This window comes from Doryrhamphus excisus, chromosome 2, assembly GCF_030265055.1.
Source record: "Doryrhamphus excisus isolate RoL2022-K1 chromosome 2, RoL_Dexc_1.0, whole genome shotgun sequence".
Taxonomy (NCBI): domain Eukaryota; kingdom Metazoa; phylum Chordata; class Actinopteri; order Syngnathiformes; family Syngnathidae; genus Doryrhamphus; species Doryrhamphus excisus.
Window position 1 is genome coordinate 20,800,312 of NC_080467.1, and position 20,900 is coordinate 20,821,211.

Here is a 20,900-nt window from a genome sequence, read left to right on the forward strand (position 1 = left end):
TTATGGACACAATTATGCTGACATTCATCATTATACCATCCATCTATGCTGTTCATCCTCCACATGGGTCATAGGTGTGCTGGAACCAATCCCAGCTATATTTTGATGTGCCATGCTGGTGGACTCCCCGATTGCTGGTTGGGTGCTTGGTCTGTGAAGCATCTCTGTGGTCCACCCAGGGTCCAAGTGGGTGGAGTGTTTTGCAGGATAGCAGCAGAGACAGCGTTGACATTGTAGATTGTCTAAACTATGAATGAAAACGTGTGGGGTTATGTACTAAACATGCAGAAATGACAAAAGCAGTTATGTCAAGCCAATTTATTTGATATAGTGCCAATTCTAATCATCATATGGAAGTTATCTAGAAAGAGAACCAACTGAACCCCACACGAGCAAGCACTTGGAAACGGAGGCAAGGAAAAACTCTTTGAGAAACCTTGGACAGAACCCAGGCTCTATGGGGCGGCCTTCTGTCTCGACCGGTTGGGTTGAGAGGGATGACGGAGAGATGGTAGGTAGACAGTGGTGAAGAAAGGACAGAGGGTTAAGAATGGGTGGAGGAAAGGATCAGCAGTTGCAGTCCCACGATGACCAGTTCCTGGAATCACCAGTATCCTATCCCGTCAGCAATGCGTGGATGTCAAGGTGCAACGGTGGGAGCTCCTCTGGAAGCAGCCAGCATTCACTACAGGTCAGAGAAAGAGTGAAAGCAAATGCGTTAGTAAACTTGCTATGATCATATAAAAAGGTCATAGAAGACAGCATGAGGAAGGTTTTTTGTACTACAAGTACCATGGCATTCTATGTAAAATTTTAGTAGCACAAGCACAAGGCCCCCACACATTTTGGTGAACAGGTTAACATTTTTCCCCTGCAGAACATAAACTCATGTAAGATTCTGTGTCCCATTTAGTATAGTGGAGGTTTTTCCAACTTCCAGCTAATTAAAGCTACTTGGTCAAAAAGAAAGTGTTTTTATGTGACTGGCAACATTTCAAGATGTATTTTACCTACAAAGCAAAGTTTAACTTGTGGTCTGGAGCCCGGTTTACTTATCGGGAGAAATCACATGCGAGTATAATGTCAAGTGGCAAAAAAGTCAAGTGTTTCACACATGAACAGAATTTGACCAATATGAATAGTGAAACAGCTCCATATCTTACCACATGCAGCAGTTGTCAGAGGACACTCACACCGTCAGAGGGGTCTTGTCCTGTTGATGAAAACTCACATGCATGCAAACGACTACATTGCTATTATAATAGTTGGTATGATGCACTTATGGGATTAGTTTTACTTCTATGCTATTCTACTGCTACTATGTTAAATCTACGCATGCACTTCTACTGCTACTATGTTTAATATAAAGAGGATGCGTGTGGAACTGAAGACAGGCAGCAACTAGAAAGACAAGAGCAGAGGTTAGTCACAATATACATTCACATATTTACATGTTTACATATTTACATGTTTACATATTTACATATTTACATGTTTACATATTTACATGTTTACATATTTACATATTCACATATTCACATATTCATTTACATATTTACATTGCCCTCATTGTTTGCATTACCGTGTCTGAAAAAAACGTATTTTTCGCCAGTGATTGACAAACACAACCCACCGTTCTCGGAAGAGTAAACTCGCGGATTGGAAAATGTCCACTGGTTAGAAAAATACCAATGTGTTCAGAAAAGTCTTAGTTTTAATCCCTTTGATTCTTAATTTTGGGCAGTGGTTGAATTTTGCACCAGTGATTGACTAATACAATTTAGTTGGAAATATAACTGTTGAAAAAGGTTTGAATCCCTTTAGTATTTAACTCTAAGGCAGACAGGCGGTAACTATCAAGACAAGAGGACAGGTGAGTGAGGCAGCACTGGGATCATTTCATCAGGTACTATTTACATATATACACATTTACATATTTACATATATACACATTTACATATATACACATTTACATATATACACATTTACATATATACACATTTACATATATACAATATGTATACTATTTAAAATCTATGCAGATGTTACAATATTTACATTATGTACATGTTTACATTATGTACATGTTTACATTATGTACATGTTTACATTATGTACATGTTAATTTACTGGGTTGACAAATAAGGAAAATACTTCCTATCCTAAACAGAAACTGGGATCTTAACTATGACCAGTGATTTCACTTTTATTCCGTGATTGACAAATACAATCCACCGTTCTCGTGGGCAAGTAAACTTGTGGATTGTAAATTGTCCACTGGTTGAACCTAAACCTATTTTACACTATACACTACACTTACACTATAAGACTGCCAGAAGAATGCTGAATGTATGTGTATGTGCGTGTGTGTTTTAAATTTAGTGTTTAAAAGAGCACAAAATCCCTTCATGATCACTGAAATAAGTGGGCATCACAACCGATTCTACATCAAAGTGTGATGTTTTGACATATACATGGTCAATTAATGTACCCTTTTCTGTGGTAGGATGTTTGACTGACTGGCAGAACCCTTTCCTAGCCATGAATGTGCTGATAGTGGAAGATTTTAACAAATTTTCATTAAAATCTCCCAGTACGACAATGCTGGCGTACTTCTGGTGCAACCAATCCAGCAGCGTGCCAAGGTGACCTTGAAACAACGCCATTGGATAGGAGGGTGGTCGATACACAACTGCCATTAACACACTGGGTGAGGAGCAGTTCACCAGTAAAACTTCCAAGTTGAAGTTTGGGGCGGAGACAACACTACAGTGCAGGTGGTCTGCAATGTACATGCCAACTCCGCCATGCTGTTGCCCTTGTAATTCTACCAAAGCAGGGTTACTGCTGGAGTAAGACAAACATCGTGGTTGGCTATGGAAATGGTACCCAGGAATGGTTACACTCCTGGGTGTACATGCCGTTGGCAGCCACGTTTCTGTCACAGCGATGCAGTTAGGCTGCAGGTGCTGTGTACATGCTGCCAAATCTGACGCATGTTTTGTCAAATTTTGGACATTCATCAAATAAATTGTGAAATGTGGTGGTTGTACATTTGTTTGTGTTGGTTCACTTTCTGTCAAAAATGCTGGCATCCTACCTACAGCATTCTTAATGGCATCATTACAGTAAATCTTTTCGGCATTAAACTTTTCAATAATCAAACCGTCTAAAGCTGTGACCCGACTCAATGCAACATACGCCTGCCCTGCGGAAAACACCCTGTCTAGAGACACAACTACATTGCTCACGGTAACACCCTGGACTTTATGTACCGTGCAAGCCCAAGCGAGCTTCAGAGGGAACTGGCGACGCATGCCACCACTTTTAGTTACTTTTTCTTCCTCTGGCAGAATAAATGTACTGTCTTTTAGCGTGACAGACTCAGCAGTTTGTGCGCGCCTTTGTTGACCTACTTTGGCATCATCAAACTTTATATAGATCTTACTCGGAAATATGTCATCCTTTTGGAAAAGAACATCAGAGACAGTGCCACTAACCCCGTTAACTAAGCCGTCGTCAATATCGATGTTTTTGCAAAGCATTACACGTGCATCTTTAGCGATGTGCCGAGTTTCCTCTAAACACGTGTTGTAAACTTTGCTGTGGTGCCCTACTTTTCTTTCTAATTTACCGGATTTTTTGTTTTGGCTGAAATCCTCAGCTTTTATCGTCGTGTACTCCGGACAGATCCTGAAAAGCTGTTTTAGATTGTATTCGTTTACTTGTTGATTGGTTGGAAACACATGTAACGCGGAGCTGACCTCACCCGTTTCGCGCTGTTTCAAAAGTTCTATGTCTGTTTCCAACAACGCCGCACCTTTTGGATGTTTGCGGAGTCTATTTAGCAAGGCTGCAAACTGATTATCTTTTTGCCGGACTATCGTTGTCAGTTCGACAACACTGAAAAGATTTGTCCACAAGTTGAAAGTGGCGTCTTCGACATAAAGAGGCTTTCCTTTGACTGGCGGTAACTGGTAAAAATCACCGACGGCGATGATGCTGACGTTGCCAAATGCAGCATAGTCACCGGTTTGCTTAATTTGTCGGAGCCTACCATGAATGTACGTCAACAACTTGTGATCAACCATCGATATTTCATCGATAATCAAAATTTGGAGGTCCGCAAACTTGGCACGCAAGGAATTCACCGTTTCCTCACCCAGTGGTGTGTAAGGCAAACGGGTATCCTTGCCGATGCTCAATGTGCTGTGTATTGTTGTGGCATTCAAATTGTAAGCAGCAATCCCTGTTGGTGCAGCTAGACAGACAGAAATATTGTCCGGTTGCCGACACATTGTTGACAACAACCTGGTAGCCTCATATTGGATGGCTTTAATTAGGTGGCTTTTTCCTGTCCCGGCACCACCTGTGATGAATAAGTGTAAAGGCTCTGGTTTTCTCCCACCTACTTTATCAAGGCACCACTGTCTAATTTTGTAAAAAATGTCCATTTGAGTATTATTTAGGGAGCGGATTAATGCCAAGCCATCATTTCGACTCATTGACTTTTGCTTTTGTAAGTTTAGAGCGGTTCTATTTTCATTTGCCAAGTCAGGTATTACTTCTGCCTCATCTTCGACCAACTGTTGTTTTTTCCGGCGTTCTTCTTCGCATTGTAGCCTTTCCAATTCTTGCTCTGGACACAGCAGACACCACGCATCCTCAGCAACACCGCTGTGATCAATAGATCTTTGGATGCTGTCCAGTTCATCCCCGTCGCTGTCGAAATGTTGTTTATTTGTTTCCACTATGGATCGAACAGAATGCATCGATCCATCATTTAATCGGACCGCACCATTGTCATAAAATTCTTCAAATGTTGGGCAGTTGGCAGGTCTTAACTGCAAATCCACCCGGTATGGCAGATACAACTGCAAAAGGCTACGATAATACAACTCTGGGTTTTTGGTTTCTGAAAAGCGCGCAGAGCGTACTACGGCAGGTTTGGTCCGTGTACGTTTTGTCACATGTCCGTAGTTGTTTTTAAGTTCTATTTTGGATGCCGACCTTTCGTTTTTGCTAATGATGCAGTATTCCGAAGCAAATTGTGCCAAGCACATGTCATTAAACGTGTCGTCGTTTGGTCTGTTTTTATAACGGTCGACAATGCTGGTCATCCACATGTCTTCCGTTGTTAATTCGGCCGATGAAGCTTTTTGACGCAAAACACTCACAGGCAAACTCATTTTGACCACATTGTCCCCTGTTGGAACAAAAACTACTTTGCGCGAGCATTCCTTAAGATGCATATTTGTCACCCGGTAAACGGCCTCTTGTGCACACACGTCTCTATTGTGCAGGTACACACTGCCAAGACTTTTTAAGGCCTCTTTGGCACTGACGTTTGCCTGTTTGGATGCTTCTTTCTGGGCATTACTCAGCAGCAATCCAATCTCCCTCTCAGCTTTGGAAATATACGAGATTATATAAACCACGCACGCATACGCATCAACGACATACTGGATGTCCATATTAGCATTCCAGCATTTAAGCAGAGGTTTGCTGTATGGATTGATCCAAACCTCATTGATTTGACGCTTCATTATGACTTCCGTACGACGACCCAAGCGGCGATGTGCGGCCTCAAAAGTATTTTGTGTTATACCGAGACTATGGAACAAATGTTCCACGCTTTGATATGCGTGGTTCTCGTCAGCCAGGGCTGTTTTAATGGATTTTATGATTTCCGACGCCTCTTCTGCTTTCATGTTTACGGCATTTTGGGATGCTTTTGGACATGTGCATGTTTTAACACCGGTTGATTGGCTAACCTGACAAGTGCATGTTTTTTGTCCCTGTCCCTCAAACTGATGGCTAATAAATGTTCGTCCTGACACAGGTTTGGGAAAACCGAAACGACACACTGTGTTCTTCTTTTTGCACGTTTTAGAGTGTCTCTTAGAATGCTGCTGTACGGAAGACACTGTCTCTGTCAATCCTTCATCCTGTGGCTGCAATTCACAAGTAACATATCTATCAATAAACTTTGTGACTTCTTCATCTGAGTTCACTTCAATACGTGGGGCATTCTCGACCCAGAACAAACAATGTACATGCGGGGAACCGCGCTGCTGAAATTCCACCCGGTAAAAATAGTCTACAACTTTGCCAATCGGTTGGCTTGAAGACATTATCACCTCTCTGAGAAAGACATGCCACCGGAAATCAAACATCCGTGCAGCAGTCACAGGATTCCGTCTCAACAAATCACACCTGTCAGCCCACTCCAACTCTGCAGCCGTTTGCGTTCTACCCTCTTGCCTCAAAACACAGTCTACCAAGTTTTGCCACCGTAAATCAGCAGACGAAAAAGAACAAAACCACGTGGGAACACCAAGCTGACGCACACAAGCCAAAATATCGCGCTGCGTACTCTGCCAAAAGGCTGGAGTGCCTCTGATGGGCTTCAGAAAACGATAGCCCTGGTCACATTCCAACAATGTCTTTAACGACTCATCGTTGGTCAACAAATCCTTGGCCATTTTTGCCACCAAACCAGCAATTCCTTTGCGTAAAGCAATGGAAAATGCTCGACACCACCTGCACAAGTTCACACAAGTACTGAGCATAGAATATGTATTCCACATTCTGCCCAAACCGCTTATCAGCATGCATGATACGATTATTGAAATATCGCGACGCCGTCAGCCTATATTGTCGAGTGTCATGAAACGTGAAACGGCCGCGTGGAAACAACACTGGGAAACATCTAGCTTCATTCGAATGGTCAGAAAGCAACCTCACAGGATTATTGCCTTCTGCCGGAGCCACATTCAATATATTGTCGTAATACTGATCTAGCGCTTCCTGACCAATGTCAACTGGCATTAAACATGTGTCCTGAAACATGCAGTGTTGCTGTCTATCATGGAGAAGCTCATCTTCTGCATCTAGAGGCGGTGTGACATCTACTGCAGGAACACTGTCCTCCACCTGAGAGGCATCAGGTTCCCTACAAAAGTCATTGACCCACTCCTCGTTGTACTCTATATCTTCATAATGCACATTAGACTCTTTCAGATACCTCAAGGCTTCACGAATGTGCATGCTGTCAACAAAATGGTACTCGTAGTGTCCTTTGTAAGTTAACTTTCTTTTGAGCTTGACGCGGAGCATAGAGCCTTCCATATTGGACCGTGGCAACAAATTTGTCGTTTCAACTACATTGGCCGGAACACAAGTCACAGGCCCATGGACACCATTTTGCCCCCCTTTAGGCAAAGCTAGCATTTTCATGAAGGGGATATTTAGTGCAATTAAGTGTTGCTCTAAGCTGTTTAAGCAAGCCAGCTCAGGAGGAATCGGGTCCACCCCCAAATTATTTGCCACACATTCAGGTGGGAATTCCCCTTTGCTAATCTTGTAATGGCAAGTGTAGCAAACCCACAGCTGCCCTCTACCAGACTCCAACAACAAACAAGGCACAGTGCACTCTGCACTACATTTGTGCAAATAATCCTCATTAATGCACGTGTTCACAAGAGAAGCACTTGCACTTTTGCTGTAATGCTCTCTGTGACACTGCAGGACCTGATGTTTAAACATCAACCTATGGCACACACAGCAGACAAATTGGGGCCCATTCTTCACTTTATCCAAAAACTGCTCAACAACAACATCAAACTGTTTCTCTCGCAACTTTGCAGCATGTCTTCGTGCCTTGACATCTGCCATTACACGCATTTTGTGCTCTAAATTACTGTGATACTTCTGTATACCGGCAAGTTTGACTATGGCCCGGTGCCTTGTATCTATTTTATATTTGGTTATGCTGGATTGTTTGACTCTTTTTCTGTGTCGTCCATCAGCTCTATATTTTTTGCTGCTCTGCATCTTGACCCTGGCCCGATGCAAGCTGTCACTTCTATACTTATGGATGCTCGATGTTTTAACTCGATTTTGATGCATGACATCATTTCTATATTTTTCAACACTCCTCATCTTCTTTCTCTGCCTAAAGACTGCTTGTTCTCTGTAATTCTTCATAGTCATTCGTTTCTTTGTCTCCCTTATGCTCATGTCAGCGACATATTTACATCTTTTGTCCAGGGCCCTTTTCCTTTTCAGATATTTGGACGGGCTTACACATGGAACCATGGACTGATGTTTTTCTTTGCCTGTTTCAACAACATCATTCAAACCAACTGCTACTTCACTATCAGCGCAAATTACTTGATGTCGATGTGACCTGGTACCATACTGACTGACCTGAGATGTACCATTCTGACAAATGCCAAAGCAACTTCCTAACTGACCCTCATTGACACATGTCACACACTCGTAGTGATTACCACTCGAGTTGTCCAAATAAATCCCACGACTGGATTCTGACGTTGAACTATATCTCAACCAACGACCACCGTAAAAAGTAAAGATATTTATTCCTAAACTATCCGCTGCAGCCTGAATTTCCACCTCAGTTGCCCAGCTATTGACATATTTCATTTTGGAAACACTAATATACTCTGTCAAACAACTGTACTCACTCCTGAGAAGCTTCTCATAATCTTCACAGTGCTTTTCCATATGTTTAACCACATGGAGTCTAATTCTCCTGTGATTTTTCTGTGTGCCACTCACCGCTTGTGATATGGCACGGAAAAAACAGTTGCCGTCAGCAACAATGCTCTCCTTTTTACAGGGAGCGCCCAAGGGTCCAACACGCAAATTGACAGGCACAGTTTTGACTTCACAATCTATATTCAAAAGTTGGCACACATCTTTGGAGTCATTTTGAAGCATTGGACAAAAGGCATGCTGTGTGGTAACAACACTGATGACCTCAACATCAGATGCACATGTACTAGAAATGTCAGCCATTTTAATTTTTTTGCCATCATCACCAGTCATCATCTCCAAGTGACGTTTCCTGTCAGCCACAACAGTCACAACAACACCAGCTATTTCAAAAAGTTTCTCTGCTCCACCAAACCCTGCAGCCAAATTGCTAATGTGATTAGCAAGGGCACCAAGACCACCAAAACACAGAACAACACTGGTTCCATCACTGCACACCATGCCATTACAGCTGCGCGAGTGCGAATCCACCAGACAATACTGACCAGCATCACAAATGATGGCACAACTACTTTGGCAAACTGTAAGAATGCATGTGCTGTACTTGCCAAACATTGTTTGCAAAGCATCATGCAAAGTGACATGAATCCCGTTTTCAATATAATAGCCAGAAACTACATTGACATCACCTAAAGCATAATCATCCTTCACACAAAACTCAAATTTGTGTCCAGCAATCACCTCCTGTTTGGGCAATTCTGTGGCACTCAAAAAGTGGGATGGGTGACAAATTACGCAACGTTCCCTAAGAGTAGTATACAACTGATCGCCTTCAACAACAGCCATGTCAAGATCAGCAGTATCCCACAACAATACATTTTTAATACTGTGTAAAGCAGTGGCACATAAGGCAATCGCCATACACTGTGTTCCTGCATACTTAAACCTTGTATTGCCTTGATGAAATGACCCTTTGACCACCTTTTGTAACCCACCTGTTGGTACCTCCACTGGTGACAGTGAAGATACTTCTTCCCTACCTTTTGTTGCAACTGCACAGTCAACAGCTTGGGCAGCCCTGGGTGTGCGTCGCATACGGAAACCCTTCTTTCGTGGCATCTAAAAGAAAACAATGAAATCAATGTCAGTTCACACGCCATGTACTTGAGCTTCTAAATGCTCTTTTCCATGCTCTCTGGTTACCCGGTGTGTGCGTGGGTTTTCTCCATGCCCCCCATTGGCGATGCCATATTGTCCATAGGCAAGAAAGTGGGTGTGAATGGTTGTCTATATGTGCCCTGTGATTGGCTGGCAACCAGGATGTACCCCTCCTCTCGCCCGAATACAACTGGGATAGACTCCAGCAGCAGCAGTGGAAAATGAATGAACATATCCATACATTTTACGTACTGCCTATCCTCACGGGCCGCAGGCATGCTGGAGCCTACCCCAGCTATATTCAGGCGAGAGGTGGACTACATCCCGGTCACCAGCAAAACACAGGGCACATAGACAACCATTCAAAGTCACATTCACTGCCAGACAATATGGAGTGTGTGTGTGGGGTGGGGGTCAAATGAAAGTGAGTATAAATGGTTGTCTCTATGTGCCCTGTGATTGGTTGACAACCAGGATGTACCCGCCTCTCGCCTGAATACAACTGGGATAGACTCCTGCAGCAGCGGCAGAAAATGAATGAATAAATCCATTTATTTTCTGTGCCGCTTATCCTCACAAGGGTCGTGGGCATGCTGGAGCCTACCCCAGCTGTATTCTGGCAAGAGGTGGACTACACCCTGCTCACCAGCCAAGCATGGGTCACAGACAACCATTGACAGTCACATTAATGCCTATGGACAATTTGGAGTCGCCAGTGGGGGAGGGGGTACACGGAGAAACACACGCACAGAATACATGCAAACTCCACACAGAGATAAAATGATAAATCAAACTGTCAATAAATACAACTATTATGCAGAAAACAACATAAATAAATAAACACCAGCTGTGTGTTTTACTGCAAGAGCACTATCTTCCCCCACCCCCCTCATATTGTGTGCGTTTGAGTGGGCACATGCACACTTGGGTGTGGCCCTTTGGCTGAATGACGGGATTAATCATTGGAAACAAGAAAAATGAAGAAAACGTCAGGTGGACGTCTTCTCCTCCGCAACGCGATAGTGGTTTAGATGAATGACGGGGTTAAAATCATTGGAAACAGAGAAAGCTAAAAAAGTTGAAAACCTACTGTGCGGTGGCTTCTCCACACAAGCAAATCCCAGGTGCTTAATGGTGCTTTTATGGTACCCTATCTCCATTTAGCACAGGTCACAAAATCGTTACTTTTAGGTGTAAAATACTCCCATACTTTTAACATCCGTGATCATTTATTTTCTCCCCGCCCGCTGCGATAAGATGGCGCGGGGGGGGGGCGACCGCCATTTTGGGGCCTGTGGCATCAACGACGACATTTACGACGCCGCCATTTCGGGGCCTTTGTCATCAGTGCCGCCAATTTGCCCGCTAACGGCTCGTTTAAGGTGCGGCAACAACGAATATAATTTTCGCTATACAGCGTTAAGCTCCGACCGTTCGTGTATCCTGAACAAGCGGCCTACGTGCAGCACCACCGAATATAACTTGAGCTATATTGAGTTAAGTTCTGACCGTTAGTGTATCCCAAACATGCAGTTACCTTGCGGCGACACCAACGACAACATAAAAACACATAAAATTATACACATGTGGAGAAAAAGCCGAAGAAAAAACAAAATGGAGTTAAGCTCCAACCTGACGTGCATTCCTGCGATGGCGCTCATTCTTACAAATGAATATATTTCAGTTTACTAAGTCTATTAAAAAAAAACTCACCTCTATGTCAGCAGATGAAGTCCAACACAACGGCAAACTGCAGTTTCCGTCGAATGTAGGTCCTTCGTCTTTGTCTTTGTCTTTGTCTGAGGCAATGCAAAAAGCGTTCTCTCGAAAAGTTTTCTGTTCGCTCGAGCAGAAAGGGGGGGAAGCGGGCACGCGAAGCAGCATTTATAGCACCGTGCACCACACTGTGGAAGAACTGACCAATCGTAGCTCACAAAACCAACCTGTCAGGCTCCGCCTTTGGATAAATGACCAATCGTAAGTCACCAAACAAACAACCTATCAGCGATCGTCTGATTGAATGTAATGTGAAAGTTGGGCGGGTCAATATTTTTTAAATTGACCAATCGTGCCTCACTCACCTATCAATCGATCAGCTATTGGCGGAATGAATGTAATTTGAAATTGAATTAAACCAAACAATGTTTACGTGGACGAACGGAGGGAAAACTAACCAATGGCATTGCGTGCTCACTGTATAAATAAGCTGCAAGTGCGACTATCGGCATAACGATGAACGGGACGCAGAGGACAACGTTGTGGCTCATCGGCAGCTCCATTGTGACCCGGCTGGAAAGACACGTCAGGCTGCACCGCCGAGATCCGAATTTCGGCCTCCCTTGCCAAGTCACCTGGCATGGACAAGGCGGCAGGAGGTGGGAGCATCTGGTGCCTTTTATACACCAGAAGCTGCAAACGGGAGCGACACCTCCACAGTTGCTGCTCATCCACCTTGGCGGCAATAGTTTTGGCTTCGGTGGCCAAAATTGCCGCCGGCTTCTCCTTAAAATGATGGCGGATCTCGACTACATCATCCACTTGCTACCCGGCACGGTGGTGATGTTTTCGGATATCTTGCCTCGTTGGAACTGGCGTTACCAGACGGCACCTACAGGACGTGGACTGGACAATGCGAGGAAAAGGATTAACCGAGTCCTTGGCGGCTTCCTACGACAACGCGGCATGAAGCGCATCCCGCACTCGAACGTCTCTGTCCACGACTTGCTTGCCGACGGTTGCCATCTCAACGAGAGGGGAAATGAGACGCTCTATCTCAACTTCCGCCGAGAAATCGCTGCAAATCTGCAGTAGATTCACCACAACGGCTCTTTTAAGAGCCAACCACTTTTCCATAAAGAGCAAAATGTTCCAATGCATTCCACACACCGCAACGCACTGCTTCAGAATAAAACGTAAACAAATGGTTGTCGAACGGATCTGACCGATTAGAATGATGTACAAAACACTACACTCAGAAAATGACCCAGTGCCTTATTAAATATAACAATAATAAAGTTTACTAACTTAGTAAAACCTCTGAAAATCATTTAATCGCTTACATAAATAAATGCTTAAGTCCAGCGCTTAAGCTTGGTGACGTAGACCGTCATGACGTGCCCCCTTCGCGGCCAAAGGGGTGGAGTTATGAGAGGTCTATGGTACAGTTTCCGGCAACACAACAGCCCGAAGGTATCGAAACACGGCAAGTTATATGGACGACAATACATCGGTAAGTACAGCACTTGCAATTTTTAAACTAATAGCGACCCCGTCTTCCTTCAAATACGCTGGGTGTTGTTTTTTAATGTCACCGCTATTCTGTTGTGCGTAAGCTAACTTTAGCTATGTTTGCTAGCCACCAAATTGCTCAGCTAACATGGTTCGTTGGGCGAACATACTTTAACAGGTAACGGACCATCGAACCGAAAAAGTTAAGCTTTTAACCGCGCTCTCTTTATGTGTGTACGCCGTGTTTTGCTTAGTTTTACATTGTTTTTGTAACATGACGTGATGTCGATATGCTCCGATGGGAAGCTCTTGTGGGAACAGCCGAGGTACTTCCGGAGCTCATTACAATTATAGTACAAGAGTATTCAACATTCGTTTTCTACCGCTCACCCCCACGAAGGTCGCGGGGGGTGCTGGAGTCTACTTGGAATTAAATTTGCATGTTTTTGGAATGTGGGAGGAAACCGGAGTACCCGGAGAAAACCCACGCATGCACGGGGAGAACATGCAAACTCCACACAGAGATGGGCGACATTATTCATTAAAATTATTTATTCATGGTTTTATATACGAAATATTAATTCGAATTAAGAATTACTGCATGTTTTCCTGTAATTATATTTGGAGATATAATTAATGTTAATGTGCATTTTTGGCAGGCGAGTGATTAGCGTGCAGACCTCACAGCTAAAAGATGCCAGTTCAATTCTACACTCGGCCATCTCTGTGTGGAGTTTGCATGTTCTCCCCGTGCATGCGTGGGTTTTCTCCGGGTACTACGGTTTCCTCCCACATTCCAAAAACATGCTAAGTTAATTGGCCACTTCAAATTGTCCATAGGTATGAATGTGGGTGGTAATGGTTGTTTGTCTATATGTGCCCTGGGATTGGCTGGCCACCAGTCCAGGGTGTACCCTGCATCACGCCCGAAGACAGCTGGGATAGGCTCCAGCACCCCTCGCGACCCTTGTGAGGATGAGCAATCGAAAATGAATGCATGAATGAATGTGCATTATAATTCTTTCTTTAGAACTGTGGATTTAAAACGCAATCCAAAAACGATGTACATGAAATTGGACAGCACTTTTAAAAACAAACCATCCTGACACTGTTTATGCTCCTTTTTAAGGTGGCGGCCCGTGGCCTGGCAATGTAGGCGCTGCACATTGGAGGATACTTCAAAAGGGGAGCTTCTCAAGCATTATCAAGTCAAGCACAGTATTTATGGATGTGGCTGTAAGTACCCTGTCTTCATTTAAGATGTCCTTGCTCCCTTAAAACATGGAACAGTGGTGAAGTGGTATTCTTCCTCGCTATCCTCCAGGAGCTGAACCAAAACCAACTAATCACCAATTAAAGAAGAGAGACAGCCCAGTCATTAAGGACTTTATGTGCAGAATTTTTTGCACATAAAGGAACATACGACATACAAATGAGCATCAGTGACATGAAACACAGGTGGCCTACCTTGTTTAATGTCTCACAGGTGAGTATTTGGATCTTTTGTGTTAAACACATTAAGGACTGTAAACAACTACTGTATGTTTCACAGTTATACTTAAGTATGCACTTCAGTTTTTGTTGTCACTGGTTCTTTTGTCTCTTCTTTCATATCTCTCTTTCAGGAGAGGAAGGTGCCAGAAGGGAGGTGAAAGGACACCAAAACTGATGTCCTTGTTTCCAGCAAGGAAAAGCGATGTCAGAGCAACAATTCAAGCACAGACGAACATTCTACTTCAGGTATTAAAACCATCCTCCACCTATTAAATTTGTACCTTACCTGCAATAGTCATCATTCCACCTGTCTCATTCACATTTCTCTCCATTCTCTGTTCACATCATACAGCTGACATTTATCTTTTCTGACTCTCCCTCCTATTTATTACTCATCCTTTCCTCCATTCTTTCTCAAAGGAGCTGTACGTATGTACAAAATGCACATCAAGTAAATAAAATATCGCACAATATGTCTGTCATCAGAGACTAAGAAAACATATTCATTTGAAATAAAGATGTGACAACAAGCCTTCTGTAGGTGCACAGCGCACAGACACAATGTCAGGGCGGTGAAAGTGAAACGATAACCAGCACAGCACCTGAGTGACATGACCTCTGCTTTTAGTTACTGTGACTGAAAGTAAGAAGCAAAATAGTCGTCCATCCTACCCGCTTAAGCCACAGAAGCCTGAACCAGATATCACTGTGACAACAGATGCTACCGCTTCGTTCCTGCTGCTAGTTGCAATACAGATTGTTTTTTATTTCACTCCAGCAACAGCCACAATAGCCACAATCTTACATACAGCCCCTTTAAACAGTTTTTGGTTTTTCTTCCTTAATTTTCTGTGCCTCAATCTCTCACATCCTTTGCACACCGCACCACAATATCCACTTATATTCATGCGCCTGGCAAATTTTTAGGTTTTAGTTTTTTTGCTGACATCACTACTTACAAACTTCCCTCTCATGCAAATTCTATTGAAATGTTTGAGACTTAAGTTTTTCCTGTGAATCAAAGCACTGCTTCAATGTTTCTGTCCGGCAGATGGAATCCAACGTGAGCAGACAAGGGACGTTGTCATCCGATTCCTTATTGACCATCTTGCTGAACATGCTAGTGCCCTTTTCAAGGACTTTGAGGTTGGTATACGACTGTACTTTTCATGATTTTCAAGGTTTGGCCAAATGTAATCTCGAAGTGCACAGCAGCAGTACATTTATATTTACAGTTAATTTATCTTTACTGCACACCAAGATGGAGCTGTTTTTTGTATGGTGTAAAGCAGCTGTGGACATTAGAAGACAGGAGGTGCTACTTGTCTTGTGAGATGCACGTTTAACGTGAGCATTTAACAGCTGCCTTTACAATGTCTGCAGGATGCTGGGGATGGATCAACCAGCATTCAAGAGCAGATGGCAGATGAAGTGATGGCGATTTACCTGTTGCGGAAAGATGGGTCAGTTGATGTCGGCATAGTGATTGAGGGCAGCACTATCCTCTGCACTCTTAAGGATCTTAAGAGGTACCCAACGCCCCTCTAATACAGTCTTGAGGTGTTCCAGAAAGTACTACTGGATCTGGATTTATGAAAACCTTTCAAAAACAAACCATCCTAACACTGTTTATGCTCCTTTTTAAGGTGGCGGCCCGTGGCCTGGCAATGTAGGCGCTGCACATTGGAGGATACTTCAAAAGGGGAGCTTCTCAAGCATTACCAAGTCAAGCACAGTATTTATGGATGTGGCTGTAAGTACCCTGTCTTCATTTAACATGTCCTTGCTCCCTTAAAACATGGAACAGTGGTGAAGTGGTATTCTTCCTCGCTATCCTCCAGGAGCTGAACCAAAACCAACTAATCACCAATTAAAGAAGAGAGACAGCCCAGTCATTAAGGACTTGATGTGGAGAACTTTTGCACATAGAGGAACATACGACATACAAATGAGCATCAGTGACATGAAGCACAGGTGGCCTACCTTGTTTAATGTCTCACAGGTGAGTATTTGGATTTTTTGTGTTAAACACATTAAGGACTGTAAACAACTACTGTATGTTTCACAGTTATACTTAAGTATGCACTTCAGTTTTTGTTGTCACTGGTTCTTTTGTCTCTTCTTTCATATCTCTCTTTCAGGAGAGGAAGGTGCCAGAAGGGAGGTGAAAGGACACCAAAACTGATGTCCTTGTTTCCAGCAAGGAAAAGCGATGTCAGAGCAACAATTCAAGCACAGATGTGATGAGCAGGCACAGCAACAGCCACAATAGCCACAATCTTACATACAGCCCCCTAAGTGTAGAAGTTCATGTGTTGATGTTTCCATAAGTGTCAGAATGTCATCAAAATGTCCTTCTTTGTGCATTTGAGCCACATGCTGCATCCATTTCAGCCATATACTCATATGCTCATGTTGATGTACCCTGAGGTTATATATTTCAAATAGAGATTTCTCAGACTCTGTTAGTAGATATATTATATTTTATATTTTTGTCAAAAAATTTTCATGGTTTGTTTCATATATTATATATTATATACAACAAGAGGTTCCCGCACACTGTGTGGCTCTCATTCATTACTTTAGTTAGGTAACGTTTCGGTCCGTTGGACCTTCATCAGACATATTAGGTCTAGCATACCAGGTCTACCTTCATCAGACATATTAAGTCTAGCATATTAGGTCTACCTTCATCAGACATATTAGGTCTAGCTAATATTTCTGATGAAGGTCAAACGGACTGAAACGTTACCCAAATAAACTAATGAATGAGAGCAACACAGTGTGCAGGAACCTCTTTTTGAACACTTTGTTGGCTACACCTGCTTCCTACGCACCTGTGTATCTTCAGGTGTGCTGAAACTCTGCATTCACTCTTGTTTCATATATTGACAGGAAGTACTGAAGTAGATTAAAGAGAAAATACATTTTAGATACTCATTTTTATATATTTTCTATATTTGATAGTCCATTATGACATTAAAGACATCAAGTAAATATTGCATATTTGTTTTGTTCAACAATAATCTCATTTTCTACTTGCTGAAATTGTAGTTTTGGAACACCATTACACTGTATATACTATATATGTGTGTGTGTGTGTTTACTTCCATTTTTACAGAATTACGTGGGCACCAGTGTCTCCCTTTAAAAGGTGGAATATTATGTGTGCAGGTTTGTGTAGTAGTTGATGAGCAAAAAAAACAAGAGAAATTGTCTAATATATAATTTATTTCGATAACTTCCAACAAATTTACAAACACCGATGAAAAAATTTACAAAAATACACACTTTACATCTAGGGGGAGGCACTTGTCTCCTCTTCTCCGGTTTGGGTGCCACATTCTCTTTTTTCTGTATATTGAAAACATCACAAGTTTTAGTGATACACACAAATCCACATTAATAGATCAGAAATTGAAAACAATACATTTATGCATGAACTTTCTCACCATCTTCAACAAAAAGACACGTTGCCTCAGCCACCTCAGCTCTTAGCAGAGCTTGTTGGAGACCAAATTTATATTTGGCAATTTCAGCCCTTTGTCTCCTGCTCACGAGTTCCTCCCGTTCCTTCTGCTCCATCTCCCTGGTCACATAGGCCATAATGTCATGGCTCACCTCCACACATTGTTGATTTAATTCAACCCTGGGCACACTGCGATCTCTGCATGAATACTGCACAAATACAATAAAAATTAGATTATTTGCAATACTAGACGCTATCATTAACGACAGTGTTTTAAATAGCTTATTACAACCTTTACCTGAAGACATTAACAAATGAGCATGATACTTAACTGTGTAACAGTACACTGTTTGCAATTGGTTTTAGTAACAACATTTTTGTAAGATTCATACATTACTACAATTTATACACATATGCAAAAATGGTACATGCTCACTTCATTCAAGTGACATCGTATTTGGCTCTTATATAATACCACGATCTTGTTATGCAATATAAATAACATTGTTTCTTATTTTTATCATGTTAACAGTCAATACAATACAAACATTTACGATTGCAATTACAAATACTTACACTCAACACCTGGCACTGGCTCCTGATGGAGTCCACCTCGGGGTCATCTATGCTGATAAACCTTGCAGGAGACGAGAAATGTGCCATTCTATAAAGAAATACATCACATGTTATATACCCACATTTGCTCAAACATTACGTGCATTCGTGTAAAATGCACTTCATTTGAGACATAAATTAATTAGAAAGGAAAATAATCAAGTACTTACTTCGCAGCAGTAATATCGATGTAACTGTCTCGACAGTATGACTAAATGTCCATTTATACACTGTCGGGTGTCTTTGCTGCAACGGACGGCCTGCACAGGTGTTTCATTCTGAGATTCCAACAGATGATCAAAGGGCCATGAATGCATCGTTTGAACCTTCAAACAACGCCAGAATCAAATACAACAGTTTGCCGCTGTGCCATGCCCACATTTGGAGCATCCAATAATACATGACAACTGTCCAGTGTCCAAGAATTCCACGCCCATCACATCGTCGTAGAATCACGTATAAAAGAGGTCATTCGATCATTTTTTTCCTACCTCTGTCTATCACCGTGAACGCAGCTGAAAGGTAAGCGCTTTCCTATTTTTCCCCATATTTTGACCATGAATGCAATTCATGTTTAAGTAAATGTGGACATCGTCACATATTATGCATCTCTTTTTGTTTCTAGAATGGCAAACTTTTCTTCCCCGGCGAAATCGCCCAGAGCCACAAACCCTCAGGTGCAAGCTCTGAGAACCAAATGCCGGCTGATGTGTGTAAGTATTTCTGTGATTTTACTTTTCAATATCATTATTATTCTGAAGCTAGACTATATTTTATTGTTTCTATAGTTTTACGGTTCAATAATATTAACAATAACATTTGATATTGTACATGTGGATCTCCATGTACACTTCATTTTGTCATATGAAACATTGTGTTGCATGTTACCATGCGTTACTATCAATGACTGTTAATAATATGTTTGTTTTAACAGTACTCGTCCCAGGACCAGTGTGTGTCCCGCGAGGACCTATTTTCGCAAAGCTGCGTGCTGGCCGAGACTTTTCTGGGTTTCGCTGCCAGACAGGTCGACGAGAGGCAAAGAAGGGCTGAACTATTAAAAAAACAAAAAAACACCATCAGCCAACTCAAAGAAGCCTTGGCAGAGGCCAACCAACGAGTTGACGCAGCGGAGGGGAAAGAACGAAATGGTGAGATATTTCATATTTAATAGATTAAATTTTATGTATTGTGTTGATGTTGCAATATTGTCATTTTATGTGTAGTAAAACATATGATTCTGATGATATTATTTACGTGATTGATGGCCGTTCATGCAATGGTTGTTCCAGCGTTTCACCAGTAGATGTCACTCATCTGTTATTTCATCAATTCTCCTATAAACAGACATGCAGGACTCAGAGACTCAGACTGGCGACGAAACGACAACAGGAAGACAGCGAAGATGTCCCGAAAAACCCCGTCCGGAGAAGAGACCAAGGCAGAAATAACCACCACCCCCCCCCCCCCCATTCCAAAAACATGCTAGGTTAATTGGCCACTCCAAATTGTCCATAGGTATGAATGTGTGTGAATGGTTGTTTGACTGTATGTACATGCCCCCGCAACCCTTGTGAGGATAAACAGGAAAAAAGTTTGTTGAATGATAAATCATAGTGTTCTTGCCTTTTGTATTTGTTCACTTTGATGGTTATTTCAATTTACATAATTAAACTTTTTATTTTGTTTGTACATGACTTTGTTTAAATGTTTTTAGCTTGCATCCATCATTAGATATTCCACAACATGGTTAATTTGACAAACCCAGTCTTTTTTTCTACTTCACACACTTAATAAGGTTTAAGTAGCATATGTTCTCAATTTTTTTTTGCCCGGGTGACCCAATCTCTGGTCTGTTATACTGCGTGTACATACACTCTATAGCACCACCAACTGGCGCACAAGTATGACTTCATCATACTTGGTACATGTGATCATGGCCCCGCCCCGAAGGTCCCCGTAGGTCACTTCCTGATTTCGTCGCAGCACCACCTATTGGCGACAGGCTAAAGGCGTGTCATCTACATGAGGCCTTTTCTGGCAGGAGATTCATCAGATGAACACCGAGGTCACAAGGTCACTGCCTGACAGCCTGGTGAAGCCTGTTGATGGACCATGATGCAGGAAAAGCGCACGTGGTGGGCGTGGCCTGGCGGCGAATGCTCAGGCCTCGCCGTTTACAAAGAAAGGGTCATCATTCGCCCGCAGAAGGTCGCATGTGCTTGAAAACTCATAAGGGGGGGCAGATTCCAGGCCTGAGGGCCCTGGTGGGGCCCCCATTTGAAACCAAGCCAAATTGACTCACTAGCGCCACCTACAAGTTTTAAAATAATTATCCCTCGCCACCCGTTGCACGTATGGGCATGATTTTCGGAGGAGACGTCACTCGTGACAGGACGCACAAAAAAGTCTCAAG

At 42.6% G+C, this 20,900-nt stretch overlaps 1 pseudogene; it reads right to left on the reverse strand.

The window, feature by feature from the left end:
- Nucleotides 1-2,135: 2,135 nt before the first annotated feature.
- Nucleotides 2,136-12,123, reverse strand: LOC131119980 (uncharacterized; annotated as a pseudogene).
- Between the last annotated feature and the right edge of the window lie 8,777 nt (nt 12,124-20,900).